The sequence below is a fragment of the Ursus maritimus genome, unplaced genomic scaffold (genome assembly GCF_017311325.1).
Source record: "Ursus maritimus isolate PB19 unplaced genomic scaffold, ASM1731132v1 scaffold_9, whole genome shotgun sequence".
Lineage (NCBI taxonomy): Eukaryota > Metazoa > Chordata > Mammalia > Carnivora > Ursidae > Ursus > Ursus maritimus.
Genome location: NW_024427107.1, coordinates 32106441 through 32115995, shown reverse-complemented (window position 1 = coordinate 32115995; position 9555 = coordinate 32106441).

Sequence of the window (9555 nt, the reverse complement as noted above, 5' to 3'; positions counted from 1 at the left end):
AAAAGGCAGCTCCATTTGGATATGAATAAGAACAAAATTTATGGAGCTCTATGAAGCTTTGATGATTAAACATAAATGTATATCAACTCCAGCATCTCCTACTTTCCCCAGCAGAGGTTAAAAGTATTATTAATGGGCATATTCAATACTAGGAAGGTTAGATGTGCATCTTGAGTGCTTCATTTGAGGTGCCATGTTAACAAGCCCTGAAAGGAGATCCATTAGCAGCTGCAATGAGGCTTTTTTACTCAAAGTAGGTAATTAATGGAATTATGAATAATGGTTATTATTCAATTCAATCACAGAAAATGACATTGAATATGAAAAGAAGGACTTGATATTGCCCAATAAAGTAGTTAGAATTTTGAAGAGCTAATCATATAATGGAAATAATATCCCAGGGTGATGATACTCAGTCTACAATACATAAACTCAGGACAGCTTATTCATTTAGAGCATGAAATTCTTTTATAAATTTCAATTTATAAATCTGGGTATTACACTAGCTCCTAGAGGTCACGTGATAATCACATGGCTCTTGGTGGTTAGTAATTACAATCGAGTTACGTTGACTTCTAGCTAATAGGAAAGACGATTTCTTTACTAGTCAAAAATATAAGCAAACTTGAAAATCGTTCAATTCCTTTTCAAAAATTGTCCGTATGATAGAGAAGAAAGAAAACACTTAATAATCTATACAGTGTTATCCCCACTTATATAATCTTAAGACTCTGGTACATTTAGAAAGGGTAGAAAGTTAACTTCCTTACCCAAACCCCACTCTTTCCACTGTATACATATGTACAAATCAGGAAAGAGTTAAATCGGTGAATTGATTTAGAGTCATCTAGTAAACCACAGCTATTAGTAGGTGTAGTCACCATGTTGGCAAAAGGTATAAACCCATACTTAGCTCCCTCTTTTATGGACCCGAGTGAATAAGTTGGTTCAGGACTTACAAGGGCCCTCTCTCTTGTTCTGCCTCTACGTGCAAGTTTGAAAGTGGTTATCATAGGGATAAGTTTCTATATCATGTCGCAGTACTTATTAGTTCTCTACCTACTACCAGAAGGTAGTAGGATCTCAAGATGTGAATGCAGGTTTTAATGGATGGTAAGAGGCTTCATCTCAGACCATTAGCTTAAGCAGTATTCATGGTCTAGTTGAGTTTGAATTAGAATATTGAACACTCAAGCAGCTATTATGATGGCATACTTGGGTCCTTACAGTCATCTTTCATGTGTTTAGCTTCTTTGGGAATTCCAATGGAAACAAGAAGAAGATTTCTGTTTTTGTGGGTATAGGGGCCATAATACCATGGAAAAAAACCATCGAAACTATTCTAACACTACACTGATTATTTATAATAAATGCCAAAAAAACAGGATAAGGTTAGGGATAAAACTGTTATCATATTACCTTGGATCCAAACGAATGAGTTTTGAAGTGTTCTTGGAAAATCTAGCTCAGGGCTAGAATATATATATATATATATATTTAAATATATGTGTATGTATGGATATTTATAGATGTATATTCATAGACATTTATATATAAGATTATAATCACAGTTTTTTTCATAAACAAAAAACATAATGTTGCTTCACTAAAAAGTTCATTCTGAGAATTCTATTATGTTTTGAAATGATTTCAGCATATGCTTGGTAGCTTCATTTGCTTGGTTAGAGAACTGTGCGCAAATAAAGCCATGGTTAATGAGTTGGTTACTACAGAAGCATCTAAATAAAACTGAAAAGGACAAGATCCTGTCCTCCCTGTCAAACTTCCTTTTGAGGGCATCTATAGCATTCCAAATGTAGTCATCCAAACCAAAACTGAACACCTGGTGATAGTACTAACTGGCTTGCAAACGTTGGACCATGAATATATGTGATATTCCATATATAACCAGTCCTTTCATACCTTGCTTGTTTGCACAGAAAAGAGACTGGAGTCTGAAAAGCTCAATAGAAATGAATACCACAGCTAATTCTAAAATAACAAAATGAAAAGAATGATGAATTCAGTACCTTTTGTTTGTTTTTGTTTGGCAATTAATAGTGTCACTAACTGGAATCCTTTGCTTTACCACAAAGAGCAACTTCTCTAGTAGAAAAGGCAGATAATAGTCAATCAATATGTACTACATGTGTCAGACATAGTGCTTTCACTGTGTATCTTTAAGTATCTTAAATCTCACCGAACTATATAAAATATTTTAGAAATAAACCGATAAAGACTCAGAGAAGTCCATGTGTTTTTTAAAAGCATATAGTTAGTGAGCAGTGAAGTAGTCTATCTTCAAAGTCTATTATCTTTCAACCACAAATTACCAAATATAACTGGTAAGTCATGGTTTCCCCAGTCTCCCTGCTTCTTTTGAAGGGATGCCTTATGCATTTGCTTCTAATCGTATTAGTGAAAAAAGGACAAAGGTTAGAAGAGAGAAAAAAACAAAAAACCTCTGCTTAATTTTAGGGTTGTAAAAAGTAAGACAAAAAAAGATAATTACCTAAAGTTTGAAGAGTGACGGTAAGTGAAAATGAAAGGTCAGTGAGAGACTTAAAACAATTTCCAAATACCATATGCCTTCCATGAATAAATTAGCTACCTGTTCCTAAAAACTTCCATATTCCAGATAAATACAGAAAATTATGAAATTGTTTATTTTTATTTCAAGGTATGTTTCTTTAAAATGCCACCTTTTGGTGAATATTTTTAAAACATAAATTAAAAAATAGTGAATACTAAAAACAGATTTTTTTAAATCAACATTTTTTAATAAACCATCACAAAATCAAAATGACACTTTTCAAATTGATGTCTCACAATATTCTGCATCCTCCGAACTGTTCTAGTTATCCCAGGAAGAGGCAGAATCTGTGTACCACTTTAGGAGCTCCGAACAAAGGCATATAAAGCATGCACTGTTTGCTCATTTGCTGGTCAGTTTTTTTGGGGAAATCTGCTCCCCAAGGAAGAGCTGAAGCGAAAATCTCAGTCTTTATTGTGTATGTCAAATATGGATGTGTGATGTGTTTACTCTAAGTAGGTGTTGAAATTATATAATAAGGGGACCCCTCTGAGAGTTTATAATCTATTAAAGGGCAAATATAACCATAAATATGCAGGTAACACAAGAAACTATTATACGTAATGCCTTGTTAAAGATGAATTCATTCATTTATACAATATATACTCATTTGTATTATAAGTATTCATAGGAGAGGAAAACACAATCTCCTTATGGTATCCAGTATACTTTATGGAGCCTGAGGCATCTGAATGCTGAGTTAAAGAGAAGGGATTTCAACAGGTTAAAAAAACATGAACAGCTTCATAGAATATTCAGTTTGATGTGTACAATACATCCATATAAAGAAGTACTTTGGAGATAAATTAAGGTCAGACTGTGGAGATTTTAAATGCTAAGCAAAAGGAGTCTGAATGTAATTCAGAGAACAAGGAGGATTTATTGAGGTTTTTGTTTGTTTGCTTTTGGAGCATAGGTATAATACAGTATATAAATATTTGCAAAAATATTTTGTAATCAAATCTCTTAAAAGCTCTGCTTTAGTAGACAATTGAATTACATGATAAGTTTCTTAAGAGTGGTTGCTTCTAAGGGCAGGGATTATTGTTCTGGGTTTGAAAAGGAAAGTTACAGTTCATTATATATCATTTATTTTTACTTTTTTTGAATCATGAGTCTGTGTTCCCTATAATTTAAAAGTAAGGTAGAAGAGAAAAAAGCTTCACTACGATATATTTGAATCTTACTCTCTCTTAAATTAATACTTTGTTTTTGTCAAGTAGCAAGGTTAGAGTTCTCAAAAAAGTTGGTTATTTTATAGTTCTAAGTTAATACTGATTCTATAATAAAATTGTGTGATTTCTAGAAAAATGCCTTATTTGTATGAAAAATAAGATAATTTTGGGGGCACCTGGGTGGCTCAGTCGGTGAAGCATCTGCCTTCAGCTCAGGTCATGATCTCAAGGTCCTGGGATCAAGGCCCACATCAGGCTCCCCACTCATTGGCAAGTCTGTTTTTCCCTCTTCCTCTGCCCCTACCCCCCACCCATGCTCTCTCTCTCAAATAAATAAAATATATTTTTTAAAAAAGATTATTATTCATAATTTTACAGAAACTAGTAAAATGAAGAGGATCTAGGAAGTAAAAATAAAGGATTGAATCAAATGCTCAAATGGAGACATAGAATTGGAAAGTGCTATAAGAGCTGTAAGTGCTCTTGGACTACTTGCTTCTCAACTGAGGAATTGATTCTATGGCCTCCATGAGAGATCATCGTCAAAAATCTAAGACTATACACCAATTAGAATGGCCAAAATCCAGAACACTAACACCATCAAATGCTGGTGAGGGTATGGAACAATAGGTCTCCTTCACTGCTAGTGAGAATGCAAAATGGTACAGCCACTTTGGAACACCGGTGGTTTCTCACGAAACTCAACATACTCTTATCACACCACCTACTTATCATGTTCCTTGGTATTTACTCAAAGGAGTTGAAATTTGATGTCTACACAAAAATCTGTACATAGTTCCTTGGTATTTATTCCAAGGAGTTGAAATTTGATGTCCACACAAATTCTTATGGCAGTTTTATTCATTCTTGCCAAACTTGGAAGCAACCAAGATGTCTTTTAGTAGGCAAGTGGATCATAAACTGTGGTACATCCAGATAATGGAATATTATTCAACACTAAAAAGAACTGAGCTATCAAGTTATGAAAAGACATGGAAGAAACTTAAATGGATATTACTAAGTGAGAGAAGCCATCTGAAAAGGTCACAAATTATATGATTCCAACCATATGACATTGTAAAAATGGTTAAACTCTAGAGACAGTAAAAAGATCAGTGGTTGCTAGGGGTTGAGAGGGTAGTGATTAGTTGGAGCACAGATAATTTTTACGGCAGTGAAAATACTCTGTATGATACTATAACGATGGATGTCTTTATTTGTCCAAACCCACAGAATGTACAACATCAGGAGTGAACTATAATGTAAACTATGGACTTGGATAACTATAAATGCATCAGTGTAGGTTAGGTCATGAATAATAACTAATGTACCACTGGTAGAAGATGTTGATAATAGGGAAGAATTATGCATGTTTGGGGGCGGAGGGGATATGAAAAATGTGAAATATGTAGCTTCCTCTCAATTTCACTGTGAACCTAAAACCACTCTAAAAAAAATCATCTTTAAAATATTCTATAGAAGATTCCTGGGTGGCTCAGTTGGTCAAGTGTCTGCCTTTGGCTCAGGTCATGATCCCAGAGTTCTGGGATTGAGTCCTGCATTGGGCTCCTTGCTCATCGGGGAGCCTGCTTCTCCCTCTCCCTCTGCCTGCTGCTTCCCATGCTTGTGCTCTCTCCCTCTCTTTCTCTGACAAATAAATAAAATCTTAACAAAAATAAAAAAATCTATAGACTAATTCTGATCATAGGTAACTACATCTTTTATAAGATATCAAAAGTCCTTTTTTAAAAATACTCTTAGATAGTAGAAAGTTTTTTCCCTTTGGTTCTTGTTAAAACAAGTAGTGACCCTGAGAAAATGTTAGGGCCACTTTCCAGAGGCCCCCTTCTTACTCACTGACTCTAACAAACTCTCCTTTGAGACTTTAGTACAAGACTAACAGACGGGCAGGCTCTGCATGTGGACCATCTGCATTCTGCTATGTATACGGACAGTGACCATGTTGCCCTGTGGACCAGGAACAACGGGGACTGGGGCGGAGTGGCCCTGGATGAAGTTCAACTCTTCCTGCTCCACAGGACAGCGTGGCAGCATTACAAACACCAGTGTCATCACAATCTATGTACATTGTGGCCCCTGAAGAAGTGCCTTGCACAGCCGGCATGACCAAACCTGGCAAGCCTCTCCCTGAAAGGAGCACCTACTCAGTCTCCTCGGCTTGGTGAGAACCGCTCTGAGAGCTGCTCAGATAAGCTGAGTTCTGTCCTATCCCTGAGCATGAAAGTTGTCTAAGCCCTGAGACCAAGACCTGAAAGCTTACAGGCTGCTCAATCGGGGACATCGGGGACAAAGAACCCATGAGCTGGTACAGACCACGCAGCAGAAGACAGTGCTGATCCGCCCTCTATGTGTGGGTTTGTTTCCTCTTGAGACTTTCCACTACCTTAACCCTTGCAAGCTTCATCAGCCATGAGTAGATACAAAAGAATAACAAAGTGTCTGAGACTTCAGAACTCAGGAAAGGCGGAAAGAGTGCTAGAATAAGTGGCTCCCAGTAAAGCAACACTGGTAAAGGAGAAGGACAACAGCGTCCTCAAATGGGGAAAAAAGAAAGGAAGGAAAGCTGGAAGTGAGGGAGGGAGGAAGAAAGGGAGAAAAAGACGAAGTGAGGGAGGAAGGGAAAAACAAACAACTATCCCCATAGTTTGCTTTTTCCAAAATGTCATATGGTTGGAATCAGACAGTATGCAGCCTTCTTAGATTGGCTTCTTTCACCTAATTATATGCACATAAGTTACCTCCATGTCTTTTTGTGCAAGAAAGGAAAGAAGGAAAGAGAGAAGGAAAAGCCCCCTAAATAAAAAATCCTGCATAAAGGCTTAAGAGCTCCAGGGGTGCCTTGGTGGCTCAGTCCTTAAGCGTCTGCCTTAGGCTCAGGGCGTGATCCCGGAGTTCTGGGATCGAGCCCCGCATCAGGCTCCTCCACGGGAAGCCTGCTTCTTCCTCTCCCACTCCCCCTGCTTGTGTTCCCTCTCTCGCTGGCTGTCTCTCTCTCTGTCAAATAAATAAATAAAATCTTAAAAAAAAAAAAAAAGACTTAAGAGCCCCAAGAACTAAAAGACAAAATGTTGTTCACTCCTGAGAAGCAAAATAGATCTCAAAACACAGTAAACATGTAAAAAGATAAAAATAATTAGGGAAAAGAGAACAATGAGAAGGTTATGAAAAATCCAGGAGACAGAATATGCAAATACAAGACATAGGAGAGGGAAACACATTAACTCATAAAGAAGAGACAGAAATCCAAAAGATAATAATAAAAAAATCTCCAAGTTTAAAGAAAGATTTAATTTTGCATCACAAAAAGGTTAGTTCCAGACAAGATTATTTTTCCCCCCCAAAAGTACACATAGGCATATCCTGGTAAAGTTCCAGAGAAAATACTGTGACATCTAGACAAAAATAAAAGTAACTTACAAGGAAATAATGATATAGTGTTAGATTTCCTCAGTTATATCCCAGGAAAGTAGAATATGGCAGTGAGACTACTACAATGATTCTAAAGTTCAGACAGACACATGATATCATTAATAGTGGTTATCTGGGTTGGGGACAGGTAAGGTTATAAAGTACAAGGAAATGAGGAAAAGAAAAGTGAGCCAAATTTTTAAGGCTATTTTTAAAATTATTTTGATGAAAATACCATGTATGATATGATCCCATTAACCTCACCTGTATGTATGGGGATATTTATAGAGAAAGCAGTATAGAAAACAGCGAAAAAGACTTTTTATATTTGGATTTCAGAGTTTTAAAATTTTCCTACCTACACTTTCCTTCCTGTGTTAAAGTTATCATCACGTGTTACTCATATAATATTGAGGGAAATGATAAAAACTATTCTTATTTTGGGGGGGGAAAGTTCTCCCAAGTTTTGATTCCTCATAACTCCTCCCAAGGGTCTTCAGTTCTATTTGCAAAATGCCATGAAATAAATGAAATCCTTCTTCTACACAAAGATCTCTAAAAATATGAATGAACATTAGAAATGTATTTGAATGTAAATCTGAGTCATTTTGAATGATCCCTCTGGGATTCTTCTACCTCTGCTCCAGAAATCCTCTCTCCCTTCACAAAAATTGTCCACCATCTGTTCCCTTTCTCAAACTTAAAAATTTTCCTAATTTATCCTCAAATTATGCTCATATTTTTTCTTCCTAAAAATATTCTGGAAAACTTCCATTTCCTTCACATAACAAGTATGCATTCTCATTCCAAATCCTCTTGTAGCCCCTGACTTCCTTTCCACCTTCTTCCCACAGTCAGATGTCTTAACCGATTTGTCTATTCTCATTAACTGTGTGTTCTTATTAGACAGTTCCAGCCTTCAGTGCCTAGAAGAAGCATTACAACACCAACTAAAAGCTGCTTGCTCCAGGAATTTTTCCAGGTAATACCTGTAAGGTATATATTAAATATTATTTTAGAAACAAGAAGCTGTAGCTCACTTATTTCCAAGGCGGGCGCAGGATGACTTTGGAAATGATCTTCTTTATAGGAATCAACTAAGTAACCCTCTCAGTCATGTAAATGTATGGCAAGTAATCATCCTTGTGAGACGAGGGAGCAGGGAATAACTTGGCCTTCCACAGTCTGACTAAAGCCTCCCCAACCAATTGTCTTTCGGTAATGATAAATGAATATAATGGGGGAAATACCTCAACTTAAAGAGTCCAAGAAGCCTCCTGGGAAGAAAGAAGGCAAGGCTCAGAGGCTCATCCAGGGCCCAGAGGAGACTGAAGCTTTATATCAGGGTATTTGAAAATGGGCACTTCTGGGGTAGTTGGTTCCCAATTCTCCCTCTATGTGTTCTTGACACTAAGCAAGCCTCCAAACCCACAGCAATTCTGGATGTTGAGAAAACCTCAAAACGTTGGTAATAAGCTTTTTGCTCAAGTGTATAGCTGATAACTCATGCAATTAATTGGACAAGTACAATATTCAACCATATTTGTAGCACTGAACTTGTGAAGCAGGTCATACAGCTTATGCTGAAGGGAAAAAAATCATATTTGTTACAATCATTTCCAGATATGAGGTATTTGTACCATGAAAATAACTGTCTCTGTAAAGTGAAGTTATAAATCATCTCATGATAAATTATTTTCCGTTACTCTACCTTGCACAGATGCTAACACTTCAATCATTCTTTCTCTAAAAATGCTGTTTTGTTTCCAATATTAATGCAAACACAGAGTTAATGTTTCATAATCTCACTCCATGGATATAAACATCTTTTCTCTACTGACTTCACAGTCCTGTTAAAAAACACTGTTGCCTCAGTCACACTTTTCTCTGATAGTAAATCACTTGCTGCATACATCTTAGCCAAACTAGATCAATTCTATTTGCTTTTGTTTCTCATTAACACAGTTCAATAAATAAATTCATTATAAAGTTTAACACCCAATTCTTGTACACAAATGTAATAGAAAAGATGTTTGCAAACTTCTTCTGTAAAGGGACAGATAGGATAAATTTCAGGCTTTGCAGGCAATTTGGTATTTGTTTCAACTACTCGATTCTGCCACCGAAGCTTAAAAGCAGCCAGAGATAATGCGCAAATAAATTAGTATGGCTGTGTTCCAATAAAACTTTATATACAAAAACTGGTGACAGGCCAGATTTGACCTCTGAGCCATACTTTGTTGACCCCTGCCCTATATGAAAGGCTAGGAAATCTTTTCAGACTTTAAAGGTCTTATTGTATTAACCAGCCACCAGTTACAAGTGTATTTATTGTATATCAAAGATTCAGCCAAAGTA